General features: G+C 42.9%; 1 long non-coding RNA gene across 1 annotated transcript; it reads right to left on the reverse strand.

Moving 5' to 3' along the window:
- Positions 1–136: 136 nt before the first annotated feature.
- On the reverse strand, positions 137–8,475 carry LOC139356054 (uncharacterized). The gene is made up of 3 exons (XR_011607427.1): positions 8,320–8,475; positions 7,648–7,820; positions 137–557 (listed from the first exon to the last, which is right to left on the reverse strand). It is a non-coding gene; the product is annotated as an uncharacterized lncRNA (long non-coding RNA).
- Between the last annotated feature and the right edge of the window lie 3,953 nt (positions 8,476–12,428).

Here is a 12,428-nt window from a genome sequence, read left to right on the forward strand (position 1 = left end):
TTTATGAAGTACAAAGTGATGCTCTGATGCATGTATACAATATGGAATGATTTAGTTAAGCTAATTAATATATTCATCACCTCAAATACTGATTATTTATTCCTCCTAACTGAACCATTGTATGTTTTAAGCAACATCTTCCCATATTCCCAAACCCCAGACTCTGGTAACTATCAATCTGTTCTCTATTCCTATTATTTTAATTGTTTTAGATTCCACATACAAGTGAGAATATGCAGTAGTTGTATTTCTGTGCCTGGTTTATCCCCTTCATTCTTGCAGGATATTTTTATTGATGATGGAATTCTAGCTTGGCATTTCTTTATATTCAGCACTTGAAATATGTTGTGCTGGTTTCTTATGTGCAGACAATGAGAAATTAGTTGTCATTTGAATCATTTTCTTCCTATAGGTAATGCATCATTTCCTTCTTCTTGCTTTAAAGATATTTCTGGCCAGGTGCAGTGGCTCATGACTATAATCCCAGCACTTTGGGAGGCCAAGATGGGAAGATTGCTTGCATCCAGGAGTTCGAGACCAGCAGTGAGATCCTGTCTCTGCAAAAAAAAAAAAAAATTAGTTGGGTGTGGTGGTGCATGCCTGTAGTCCTTGCTACTCAGGAGGCTGGGGCAGGAGGATGGCTTGAGCCCAGGAGTTTGAGGTTACAGTGAGCTATGATCACATCACTGTTCTCCAACCTGGGCAACAGAGTGAGACTCTGTCTCTTTAAACAAAAAAAAAAAAAGGAGACCGTCTGTGTTCAGTTTTCAGAAGTTTGCTTGTGATATGCCTTGCTATAGATTTTTGGAGAGATTATTCTGTTTTGGAGACTTATAGATTTTGGGGGAGATTATTTCTATTATTCATTCAGCTTCTTGAATAGGTATGTCTTTTTTAAACTAATTTTTCAAATTGAAGTATATTTGACAAAGACTGTATACATTTAAGGTGTATAATGTGATGATTTAATATATGTGTGTATATATATAAATTCACCTTAAACTAATTAACATATTCCTCACTTCAGGTAGTTACCCCGTCTTTCTTTTTTGTAGGTATGTGTTTTGCCAAATTTGGGAAAGTTTCAGTCATTATTTTTCCAAGTACTTTTCCATTCCTGTCCTTTCTCTTCTCTTCTTCTGGGACTCCTAGAACATTTATGCTAGATCATTTGTTACAATCCCACAAGCACCTAAGACTATTCTCTTTATTGTTTTCAGTCTACTTTTTCTCTGTTGTTCAAATTGGGTAATTTCTACTTTTCAATCTGTAAGTTCAATTCATCTTTCCTCTGTCCCTCTGTTTTGCTGTTGAATATATCCTTTGAGATTTTTATTTTCAGTGATTATGTTTTTCATGTCTAAAACTTCCATTTGACTCTTCTTTATATCTTCAATTTTCTTGCTTGAATTTTCTATATTTTCATTTGTTTCAAGCACATTTGTAATTACTCTTTGAAGTATTTTTACAATAACTGCTTAAAACTCTTCAGATAATTCTAACATCTCTGTCTTCTCGGTATTGGTATCTATTAATTGTCTTTCTGCATTCAATTAGGTATCTTCCTGGCTCTTGGTATGTCAATGGGGTTTTGGTTAAAACCTGGGTATATTTAGTATTATAAGATGCTGGATCTTATTTAAGCCTCCTGTTTCAGCTGACTTCTGTTCAGCTCTGGCAGGGGAAGGGGAGGGTGTCACCTTGTTGCCACCAGGTGGGGGCATATGTCCATGTTCCCTCCTGGGCCTCCATTGGCACCTAGGTAGGTGGGGCTGGACAGAGGTGAGAGAGTCTTCTGTCCCCACCAAACCTCCATTCATACCTTTCTGGCTGGGAGGGGTAGGAAGGTGCTCATTACTGCTTCCCAATTGGCCTCCACTGACACAAATGGGTAGAAAGTGGGGGCGGGGGAGGCACTGACACAAATGGGTAGAAACTAGGGGGGAGGGGTTGATTTAATTACCACTGGGCGGGTGTGAAAGTCCTGACTCTCCACTAGGCCTCCTCTGACGCTACCCCAGCAGGGATGTGCAGGGTGGCTTCATTATTGCTGGGTGGGAGTAAAGGTGCTTTCTACTGACACTACAGGTAGCGATGCCTCATCACCACCCAGAGCAGATGAAAGTCTCAGCTTTCTACCCGGGCCTCTCTGACACCATTCCTGCAGGGGAGTGCAGCACTGCCTTACAGCCTCAAGAGGGTGGAGGTCTAACCTCCCACATAGCCATTGCAAGTATGGGGGTGGGGGGTAGCCACAGTTTTTTCTGTGGTGTTTGGCTAGAGTAGAGCCATTAGTGTCTGAAAGTCCCTGTCTTGTTAGGCTGCCTCTTTCCTGGTCCTTTGGCTAGAGACAGCAGGAATTGTATTGTCCGCACCCACTGGCATTTCTTGGTCACTGGTTTCTTCATCTCTAAGAAAACCCAGGGAACTCACCACTGTGTCATTTCCTTGGGTCTTAAGGTCCCTAGAAAATCTGCCTTCTTTCCATTTTTCAGAGTCCTTTTATGTTTGTTTTATAGACAATGTCCAGGGGTTTTACTGTACATAGCAGAAGGAGTAAAGAAAAGTACATCTATTCCATCTTCCCAAAACTGATCATATCTATTTTTGTTTACCATTATATCTTCAACAGCAAACCAAGTTTCTGGTGCAAAGTAGAAGACCCCGTGTAAATAGTTGTTAGATTCATTAGAATTGATGAACACAACTAAATCCAAATTCTCCTAGGATTTAAGTAAGCCTCTTCCTCATGTAAGCTTTTTGGTGGATCTAGGCTCTCCCCCAGTCTATAAACGGGCTCCTTTAAGAATTAAGTGACTTTCATTTTCTGTAGCAGGTGCATCCCTGAAGATTTGTGTATATGTCAAGTTGAGGTAATCATAGAACCAACATTATAGGTTGTGGTAAGGATTAAATAAGGAATCCACATAAACACTTAGAAATACCTCTGTCAGGTTGTAAGCTCTCAATAAATGCCATTATTGCACAAAAAGCTGAATTTTTGTCAGTTGGATTCCATTTCTTACTGATTTGCCTTATCATTCTAGAGGCGATGTCACTTCATTTCTGACTCATTTTCAACTTAGCATGGTCCCCAATGCATAGTTTCCCAGCCTCCCTCACAGCCTTTGTGACAAGCCCTCGGTAATCTACAAATGGACTGGCAGTTGGTGCAGCCAAGGGTCTTTAGAATTCATTGAATTATGCTGTTCCTTCTTTTGTTCAGCACTTACATCACCCCCAATTGTTCCATTTTATAAACTCACATATTGGTTTCTTGAATTCTGCATGTTTGGAATTGAGCATAATTAGCTCTTACATCTACATGCTACATTTTATACAGGCTTTCCATTGGATCATTGTAGGTGGCACAGGTATAATATATCCCTTTTCTCTGTTGATAACTATCATCATAATATTAACAAAAGTGTCTGTTTATGGAGCATTTATTATATACAGGCCCTTTTTTCAAAGCTTTGCTAGCATTTTCTCAATTCTTATGAAAGAGTTGACATACAGGCCCCTCTCACTGTTCCCGTTTTTCTAATGAGAAAACTAAGGTTTAGAGAGTTCCATAACTTGACTAAGGTAATAAGGCTACACTGTGTTGGAGCCAGCATTCCAACCCAGGCGGTTAAGCCCTGCCCAGGGCTCTTGCCTGAGGAGTGGGGCCACTTTCTTCAGAAACAACCACCACCAGTAAGATTTCCCCAGAGACACCCTCTTTCTAGAGGTGAAGCAGTTTAAATCCTGAGGAAATCTGACTCATGGAAATAAAAAATTCAAAAAGGCTAACAGGAGGAGGTCTGAGTTCTGCTTAATTGACCTGATGTAATTATTTCCATTGAATTGCTCTACGTCTGGGGATAGATATTTACTAAGCAGACTGGCCCAGTAGTTCCCTTCAGCACCTGCTTTAGTCTGGAGGAAGTTAATTGCACGGAAAGTTTTCATCTAAATCACTGAGTTTCTTATCCCCAACAATGCCAGGAAAACACACATACACACACACACACACACAAAGTGTCTTATGCCAATAAGAGCTTTGCCAGAAGGACTTTCCCTTGGCTCACGGCTGCTCCTGAATGAAAAGACTCAACCCATTTGGGTCTCAGTATCACAGTTATTCCTAATAGCCAGAACAGGCTTCTCTGCACTATAGAAAGCATAGTGCAATAAGCAGTGTGATCTCTGGACCACCCAGACCAAAGAAAGATGCCCCCATGTCTACCACCAGAAGAAGCAAACCAGGAATAAGAGTCAGGGAAAATATGCTCGGCCAAAGTTGCCTTTTCCTCTTTGTGAACACAAGGAGAAGATAAATTATAGCTTCTGTTAGTAACATAATTACTTTAATTAAAATTTAGGGGGTTGGAAATGTTAGTTCTGAATGTCAGATTTCCAGTGATGTTTGTGAAGCCTGGGAGAATAGAAACACAGCCCTGTAAATAACCAGCATATTATAACTGGAGCAGTGTGTGCTCTTGTATTCACTTAGAGTGAATTAAACAGCAATTAAATGATAACCAGGATTCCATTCTCTGCTGTCCCTTGTCTCTGCCCTCATTTCACACCCAGGTAACAATTGTATGCATAAGACTATGGTGGCTTTCCCCATTCCTCATAAGCAATAGTCATCCTCCAAAGCTCTTCTCAAATAATTCTTTGAATCCTTTCCTGAAGACTCTGTCCCACAGAAATCCTCCCATCCTAATCAGCCACTGTACAGTATTTGTTTTCTGCACAAAGTTTTTTTCTCTCTTAATTGGACTGATTTCAGCTTTGTGCTCCAGTCTGTCATATACAGCCTTCTAATTGTGTCGTGTCTCCCTAACAAGATTATAAGCTCTCCGGAGGCACTGAACATGTCATATGAAAGCACAGGCATTTAGAGCTGAAGGGATCCCAGAGCCTATATACTGCAGTTGAGAAAACAGGTTACACAGCTAGTCAGGGGACTAAGCTGGCACTAGTGCTCAAGAATTCTAACTCTTAGTTCATTGTGGGTTCCAACCCTGCCCCAGGTCTGTGGAATTGTTGTTGCTGTTGTTGTTTGTTTTGTTTGTTTGTTTTATTTTTGTAGAGACAGGCTGTTGTTTTGTTGCCCAGTCTGGAGATGCAGTCCTGGCTCGCTGCAGCCTCAAATTCCTGGGCTCAAGCAATCCTCTTGCCACAGTCTCCCAAGTAGTTAGGACTACAGGTGCAGGCCACTATGCCTGGCTTTTTATTTTTATTTTTTTGGTAGAGACAGGATCTCACTATGTTTCCCAGGCTGGTATTGAACTCCTAGCCTGGAGTGATCCTCCTGCACTGATCTCCCAAAACACTAGGATTTCAGGTGTGAGCTTCTGCGTCTGGTCTGGGAGATTTTGAATGAGTTCTATCAAATATCATTTTAGTCTGGCATGAGTGAGAGAGTGTTAGGTGGAGTAAGTTGTGAGGGACTTACCCTCAGACCACCACCCTCCTTTAAGTAGCTTGGGTCCAGTTTCCATTCCAGGGGGCTGGTACCATTAACAGAGTGGGAGGCAAGTGTGTCCATAGTAGGAAGGTTAGACTGACAATTGAGAAGAGACTCCTGAATTGAGGCTGACAGGTGACTGGCCAGCTGCTGTTATCAGGGCAGGAAGCCAGTCTACTCTCTGAAGCACAATGAGAATGGCCAGGCTGGCTCGACTTCCCTGTAGCCCCCTGATGTGGCGTAGGACCTGGCCTATACTGAAGAAGTTTCTCCAGCACTTCCCTTCTCTCTTTTCCCATCTTTGGTGTCTTAGCTCAGGCTCCCCAGAAGCGGGCTCTAAGTGGCTTATCAAAGATGGTGCACCCAGAGAAACCCATAGGGGAGGCAGGGAATCAGGGGAAGGAGGGGAAGGAAGCCAATCAAAGGTGCAGTTTCATGAAAAGTCCCACAGAGGGGCGCTTCACCCAATCCCACAGGAATGCTCTGGAGAGTGTCACCCACAGAGTTGTCCCAACCAGAGGACAGGCAGCTGAACCCTCACACTCCCACACCCTCAGGCACTGGCTAAGGACCAGTCAGGGAGGCTTCAGTGCCCAGGCTCCTTATCTTCTTGTGCAGTTGGGCAGAGTGGACTCAAACATATGCAAAAAGGAGCCGCAGGTGCTGGCTGTTAGAAGCTCAGGAACACCGAAGGGGTGGGAGCATACAACAGTAACGAGGGATCCAGGGACCCATGGGCAAAGCATTAACAGACTGTCCGAGTGTCAGTCTCACTAGGACACTTTTATGGAGTCAAAAAGCAGTTTAGACACTTAATAAACAAGTAGCTTTGGCCTTTGCTTTCTGGTTTTATAAATGGGTGGCTCATGTCTCATTATCTGGACCCGAGGAGGTAGGAAGCAGGCAGGGTCTCCTTGACGGAAAGACCCTCAGGGCAGAAGTAAAGGAATGTGATTGTTTAAGGAGGAAGGCATGCTGGTTAATACTTTGAAATATTCTCCCACCACACTTACTATGTATGGTAATGTGGTAGTCACTAGGAAGACTGGCTGACAGGCTTCCAGTAACTTCCCAGGGTGGCATTTACCTTGGTGTGTCAGGAGGCAGTGGAGTGTACTGTTTAAGAATGTACATTGATTTCGAAACCCAACCCTACAACTAGAGGACTGCAAGTACCTGGACAAATGACCTAACCTCTCTGAGCCTCAGTTTCATCATCTGTAAAAATGGGGAATTATAAGAATTATCTCATGGATTTGTTGTGAGGAATTAATAAGGGGTGTGTGTGTGTGTGTGTGTGTGTGTGAGAGAGAGAGAGAGAGATTTAGTAAAGGCATTGCATATACGCAGGGTTTACAGCTTATATTGGTTGTATTTCCAAACTCCACAACATTATCTCCCATCCCATATGTTCTTTAAAACTTTGGCATTTTCCTGCCAAGAGGTGAAGTATATTGCCCTTCCCTTTGAATCGGAGGATAAACCAGAAAAGTTGATAGATCTTACACCTAGTTCACTTGGAATCTTGCTTTTGGAGTCTTAGGGCTGCCATATTTGGAGGAAGCCCTAACCAGCTCACATGGGGGGACCATATGGAGGCCTCAAGTCTACAATGGAGAGAGAGATGCCAGTAGCCCTCAGCTGCTCCAGTCATTGTCTGACTGCAACCCAAGCCAGAGGTGCTCAGCCAAGCCCTTCTAAAACTCCTGATCCACAGAAACAGTGGGAAATAATAAAATGATTGTTTCTGATTTAGGCCACTAAGTAGTGATTTGCTATCCAGCAACAGATAACCAAAACAATGCTTTATGAATGCTAGTTATTGCCATTATTATTATTCACCACGGTAATAGAATATCATTCACAGCCTCACAGGTTGTGAAATATGATTTTGTTTTATTCTACTAAGAATGAATAAGGATCTCAGGGATGGAGTCTCACTAATCAAGGTCACAGGGGACTGACGTACAGCCCAGAATGCCAATTTATTACCATAATAGAACTGCAAGGGGTTTAAACATCCCATCCTGAGACCAGATTATTTCCTTCATGTAAGAAATTTACTTACAAAACTAAAGTATAATCAGGTTGTCTAGAAAGCATGAAATAAGAATAAGGAAAGTTGCTTGTCCTACTAAAGTGATTTGATAGTATCAGGTCAAGGAACGTTACTGGAAGGAATCTACCTGCTGGCAGGACCTGACAGCCCAGACCTCTGGTCAGCACATCTTTAAATGGCCCTTGGATGGACTCTGACAGCATTGGCTCCTCTGATTTTCTTTTTTCCAGCTTCAATACAGATCAATTCCTTTTCTGATTAGTAGAGAATTTCTTTAGTCCAGTAGATATTGACAATGTCCTATGAAAAAAATCAAAATTTCATAGTGTACTATGAAAAAGAAAGTCATAAATTCAAGAAATATTAGATTCAACAAAGTGAAAAGGGCTCATTATTACAGCACTTCTCAGAGCCTTGAGTGTGCTAACTCATCATGCAAACCACCAAAGGGAAGATAGGATAGGATAATGAACTCTTCCACACAAACACACCTCTGCCACCTCTAGATTACAGGGTGATGAATGCTGCTTTAAAAACAGCTTCAACCAAGTTGCACTCTGAACCAAAAATTATTCTGACTACTTAAGTGGTCTTTGTATATGACTTTTGTGGCCTATTGAATTGATTTGATACTTTAACACTCAGAATATTCACCTCATTTTCTTCTTGTCCAAATTTTCTTGAAGGGGATGGCTCTGTGGCCCTTGAGAAGTATTGGTTCTAGTTGGGGAAGTGAAGCATTCATATAGTAATTCGGGGAAGGTGCTAGGATAGAAATCCAAAGTACTGCAATACGTACCGGAAATGCCAGCGATGGCTTTAGAGACAAGCAGCATTCAAGGTGGGCTTTGATGTCAAAATTGGAGTTTGGCAGGAGTTCAAGGAGCAGAATGGAGAAAAAAAAAAGCACTCAGGCTGCAGAAGCAGGGTAAACAGAGACCTGGAAAGGAGCAGGGAACAGAATATTTGGGAAACTGAGCAGAGCACATCGTGATGGAGAGATGAAGCTGGCAATGCAGGAAGAGTCTAGAATGCCAGAACGCCCAGTCAAAGAGGCCAGGCTCCACAGGAAGGCATGAGATCCAGAGATAGACTGTAAATGAGTGAAGCATGATTAGGTTTAGGATCTGGGAAAATAACTCTGAAGGTAGTGCATGGGCTGGGCTACGCAGATAAAATAAAGGCAGCCTTAGGAGTTACTGCAGCATCCCCCAGGAATGTCAGCAGATATTTGGAAATATATGGTGGCTCCATCACTTCCTTTGTACTTTCCCATGCAATAGGAGACAGCCTATTAGAGCATCTGCTCTTAACGAACAAAAAAACAAAAAACAAAAAAAGCAGCTCTGTGCTGAAGGCTTTTTGAAAAATCATCATCAGATCATTTCAGGCATGCAGCTTCACACAATGACAAAACAAAGAGAAACTGTTCCTTGGTGACAGCACATAAGCAAAAACATACAGCCAGCCCTGCAGATAGGAGGATGGGATTCACCCCAGCTCTCACTATAGCGAGGCATGAGGAATGATGGTTAATTTCATATGTCAACTTGACTGGACCATAGGGAGCCCAAGTTTTTGGTGAAGCATTATTGTGGGTGTGTCTGTGATAGTGTTTCTGAATGAGATTAACATTTAAATCAGTAGACTGAGTAGAGCAGTTTCCTCTTCAAAATAGGTGGGCCTCATTCAATTCACTGAAGTCCTGAAGAGAACAAAAGGCTAAGAAAGAATTCGCTCTCTATGCCTGATGGTATCTGAGATAGGACATAGGTCTTCTGCTTTTGGCTGTAGACTCTAGCTCCAACTGAGATTCAGACAGTAGTTATTCATTGGCTCTCCCAGGTATCCAGCATCTCTCTAGACAGAAAGATTGGATGGATGGATACATAGATGATAGAGATAGATAGATAGATAGATAGATAGATAGATAGATAGACAGACAGACAGATAGATAGATAGATGATAGGTAGGTAGGTAGATAGATAGATAGTTAGATAGATAGATATACATAGATACCTAGATAGATTGACTGAATCTGTTGGTTCTGTTTCCCAGAAGAACTGTGACTAATACCTGAGGGCATAGCCAAACATCTTTAAAGCTATTATATAACTCTCTCTATATATTAATATTATATCTCTTAATCAATACTTTCTCTGAACTCTCTCCCACATTGCTGGAGGGATATCCAGTTCTATAATCCTATAAGCCTGCCTTCTAATGCTCTTCAAAAGCACTAGGGTTCTTCCACACCCTAAATTTTTAGGGAGAAATCCCCTTGTCTTCTGTCTTCATTTATTACAGCTGAGTGATTCTGGTCTAAGTTGGTCTGGTCCTTTGAGGGAGAAGATCCAGGCTTGAGCCCAGAGATTTCTATCACAGCAACCAAGAGCACAGTATCCAGTCTCCTAGTCATCCACAAGTTACCTCACAGAAGTCCCAAAGTGGGGAGTTGAACTCTTCCCCTCACAGGGCCCACAAAAATCAGTGACTTGGACAACATGAACTATTTTCTCCCTAGCTGTGTCTAACCTGAGTCAGAAACTTAAATACCTAAGAGGCCCAGCAGGTGGTGCCAATGAGCGGCACCTGCCCACTGGACAACATGATTAAATGGCTACCGACTCTCAAGTGTGGGTCAGCAAGACAAGAGGGAGTGGTAAAGACTATGGCTAACCAGAAATGCGTGCTTTTTCTTTTTTCTTTCTTTTCTGAGGCTTGTTCTGTTGCCCAGGCTGGAGTACAGTGGCGCAATCTCAGCTCACTGCAACCTCTGCCTCCTGGGTTCAAGTGGTTCTCCTGCCTCAGCCTCCCAAGTAGCTGGGACTACAGGTGCATGCCACCATGCCTGGCTAAGTTTTGTATTTTTAGTAGAGATGGGGTTTCACCATATTGGTCAGGCTGGTCTTGAACTCCTGACCTCGTGGTCTGCCCGCCTCAGCCTCCCAAAGTGCTGGGATTATAGGCGTGAGCCACCGTGCCCGGCCAAATGCATGCTTTCTAAAGGGAACAACATCATTGCTGGCGCTGGAATGTGGAACCAGTATCAACTGAGCATTCAATTTTCTGGTAAAAGCCTGAAATCTGGGCTTATTTGTAGAATGTCTTCATTTTTAAATGTTAGCAACATTTAGACTTAAACTCTGTATTGACTAATACCGTTCAGACCAAACCAGACACATATCTTTTCTGCTTTCAGCCCCGGGCTGCTTGTGTGAGGCACCTCTAACATTCCCCTTTCAGAGAGCCTGGGCTTTGCAATACAAGAGTCTGCTTTAGTTTGGCAACACAAAAGTTCCTGAGGCAAAGGGACTCAAAGAGTTGGATATGTTCTGTGTTCTTTAAAGAGGTTTTTGGATGCTCTGTGGTAAGATATAACTACAACATGAAGCACGAATTGAACTTTCAGTAAAGAATCCCAACACAAGTCATTTCACAGAGCATCCTTGGATCTAACAGAATGTCTGTAGGTCGCCAAAATGTCTGAAGAATTCCTGGAGAAGGAGGATTATGAGCAGAGCTGACGCTCAATTAAAACATACCAGTTTGGTGATGCCAGCTGTTGAAATGTTGAATTACAGGATTCTTTCACTGCCCAGACTCTTGCTATCCCACACTCAAAAATCAAAGAGACAATTCTGTTCCCCCTCATTACCTGAACCCACTATATAACTCACACTATTCACACTCACGAACCAAGTCAAGACTTGCATTTCTGTTTTGGAAGATAAAATACCCCTTCCCTGAGCACCCCAAGTAGACCTCCATCACCACTGCTGGCTTGGCCTTTCCTTCAGGACCCCTCAGACCTTTTCATGGTCTAAGAAACAAAACAGTAACTCCTGGACCACTAGTAGTGTTGCAGGATTTTTCCTTAGTTCAGTTAAAGACAGGGTTCTTTGTCCCACAGCCATGAAAATTCAGGCTCTCAGACAATTTGAATGGTGAGTAAGACAGGGTTTTATTGGGTAAAAAGGAAGAAAGGGGGAAACAGGGACTCTCGCTAGGCCAGAGACCCTGCTAGAGCACTTCCCACCAACCTTTGGAATCCCAGGGTCCACACAGGAAGAGGAGGGGCCAGGCTCCTTCCCACCGCACACAGCACAAACTTCCTGAGGCTCCACCCCAGTGCTCAAGCTGGCTGGAGTTTCTCTGGGCACCCCCTCCCACCTGACTATCTCATTACCCACCCTGAAGGAGTACATCTAACTACCATTAGATTAAGGATAAGGATGAAGTGCAATCTTAACTGCTTCCTGCTGATAGGGGGCTCTGTTTTGGGGAAATGGCAGTCAGAGCTTCCCTAGAGGCCTAAGTGTTCCCAGAAGAAGGGGCCATCGTCAGAGACTCCAGTCACATGACTGTTCAGTTTGATAGCCTGAAGGCAAGGACAGATAAACCAGGTTATTAGAACACAAGTATGAAAATGAAACAAGGGGCAGAGTAAAGACAGCTCAAAAATTCTGAGGACTTTTACCAGTTTGCACAGAGAGAGGGCGGCCAAAAGCCCAACTGGCAAAAAAAACTTTACCCTTTTGCTGGAATGTTGGGCTTCCAGGTTCCCTTCCTCTGAACCCAATCCTAAGCCAATCAGTTTAAGGTTTGGAAAATTAACTCTTCCCAATTTGGAGGATGCATCTGAGGTGAATGTCCCATAGTACAGAGACACAATTACCTATCTGTAAAAAGAAGACAGAGGAAAAGAGAGGGAAAAAAAGGGTATTTTTTCAAAGGAGCCCCAGGGGTTCAGGATACATTCTAAAGGGGTACAGACTGAAGATGAATGGCTACCTATCTAGAAAGAGAGGAGCAGGCATCCCTGGTTTCCTTCTCTTCCTAGCAGATACTCCTAGCAGATACCCAGGGTACATAAGGGAGAGAGGAAAGAGCATGCTCTTTCACTCT

Source organism: Macaca nemestrina, chromosome 9 (genome assembly GCF_043159975.1).
Source record: "Macaca nemestrina isolate mMacNem1 chromosome 9, mMacNem.hap1, whole genome shotgun sequence".
Lineage (NCBI taxonomy): Eukaryota > Metazoa > Chordata > Mammalia > Primates > Cercopithecidae > Macaca > Macaca nemestrina.